This window comes from Mandrillus leucophaeus, unplaced genomic scaffold (assembly GCF_000951045.1).
Source record: "Mandrillus leucophaeus isolate KB7577 unplaced genomic scaffold, Mleu.le_1.0 Scaffold761, whole genome shotgun sequence".
NCBI classification, from domain to species: Eukaryota; Metazoa; Chordata; class Mammalia; order Primates; family Cercopithecidae; genus Mandrillus; species Mandrillus leucophaeus.
In genome coordinates, this window is record NW_012108264.1 from 402,215 (window position 1) to 404,514 (window position 2,300).

Consider the following 2,300-nt stretch of genomic DNA (forward strand, 5'->3'; position numbering starts at 1 on the left):
AAGGCAGCTCTTTGCATTTCTGTGGTTGTTAATTTCTGATGAAAGTGGGAAGCCCCACTGTTTATTATGTGTGAATTCTCGTGCTTTCCAGATATGGGGAGAGAATTGTGGACCTTGTCCCTCAGTTGTGGAGTGGTTCCTCTTTTATGTGGGACAGTTGTCCTTTATCCATATCCTACGTTATTTCCTAAGCCATTACCATATTTAAAATACCCTAATCTAATTAGTATTAGTACTTGAAGAAGGTTCATGCAAAAACACCAAGTAGGTCAGTATATCTCTTTTACGCTGCCGGAAATTCTACCTCTATTTCATTTTTTTGATCAAGAAACTTTCTTTCTAAATGACATCAACCTGTGTAAGAGATTAAGCAGTCTTGTAATTTATTTCTCTGCAAGTAGCTGTTATTACATGATGTGTCTCTTTTATATAGTATTTTTCTGTGTTTGGCTTCTATAATTACTGCAGCTGATTTTCATATAACTTTGTGAACAAACTGGCAGGAGGATGATATAAATGTTGGGAAATAGAAAAATTACATAAATACGACTTTTCTTCTTTACTATATGTAATATAATGAAATCATTTCTAGGTATGGGATACAGAGGGTGTTGGATTGGGAAGAAGTGTGTATAGGGAATTTAACACAGACAATATCAAGGTAACTGCAATACATTTTCCTATTAGATTCCAAACACCACCCGAAGATAATTTAGAAGGTGTAGCAGCAGAAAATTAAACCCTGTAAATGCTGTCTGGCAAATTAAAAGACATAATTGATTATATTAGCTCATTTAAGTGCTTCTAATTGCGAGTGATAGGATTTGTTTGGTATGGCTTTTCAACTTGCCAAGCAAAGTTTACACTGTCAACAAGCAAGTAATAGAAGTTGCCAAATGGCTGTTTTAAAAATTTCAACTCTCAGGTGCTCAGTTTTACTTGATACTTTCCTTTTGGTGCCAAACTCTCTTCTGTAGTCTCCAGTAAGTAAAAAACCAAAAACCAAAACAAAAAAACCCCCCAAAAACAGTAAAAGCATCATGTTGGATTTAGGAGGGGTCCCCAATGCCCATCTATTCTTCTTCACTGCAGCCAAGGGTTCTAAACCCATATCCAGGCAAAGAGATTCTGTTTCCATTTGAGTTACTGCTTGTAACATTCACACCTTGTACTCAGAGATTCCCAGAGCTGGTTTTATGGGTAATACTGAAGGGTACCATTCTCTTCTGCTTGCTCTGCAATGCCGGAAAACCACAGCCTTTGAGTCAGCATCCAAATACTCTAGGCCTGGAGAGTGTTAGCACCAGACTGGCTAGACCTCCTTTGGCAGTACATTTTTCTCTAATACAAGTGGGTAAGGCAATGGAATAGCACCCAGAGTATTCCTGCTTACTCACATAAAATTCTTAATTACACATGCAAATTACCTGGTGCTATTAGGAACATGCCACTAAAGGGCTCACAGATTCCCCCAACCCCACCGAAATGCCATTTGTTTTCTGAACATTGAGTCTCTCTATTAATGAACAATACATATTTATTGGGCACTTTTCATGTAGGCAACACTATTCTGGATGCTCTAGGGAAAGTAAAGAGGGTATATGTCAAAGTTTTTGTCCTCAAGAAGTTTACAGTATGTCAGGGAGACAATGAATGCTTACCTTAAAATAGCTACAACGTAAGTCAGTTATTTGTAAGTGTCAACTGACATGCCTAAGGGACCTGTTCTAAATCCTGCTAAGTTGTAAGTACTGAGAAGGTAAGGACTCAGGATTCCTGAAGGCCAGCCTGGCTTTCTCCCTTGCGTTTACTCAGCGTCTACGCCCAGGGACAACTGAGAAAGCAAGGTTATTGTACTTAGTTCTTGAAAATTTTTACAGTTCAATGAATGATGTCCTCAGTGTTGTCCTTTTCCACCTGGGGAGGGGAAACATTAAGTGTTACTGACATGCTATTTCCTTGCCCGCCAGCTCTGTTTGGAAATACCGGTTAAGGGAGGAATGGAACAGGGAGAGACAGCGCCAAGATGATTTTGATGTGGTCTTATACATGCTCTTGTATTTGCATGCTAAGCCTGCTACTAGATTTTCTCAATGCAGATGAAGCTGTGAATGTGAAAGAGTTTTTAAAAGCATAAATAATCATAATAGCCAGCATTTATGAGCACTGTGTACCAGACTCTTGGCTAAGCTTTTTGTGTATATGATTTATTTTAATCCTGATGACAACTTTATGAAGTCAAGTAGCATTTTTAGTATCGCGATTTTCTAGGTAGGGAAACAGAGCTTGAAGAGAATGGC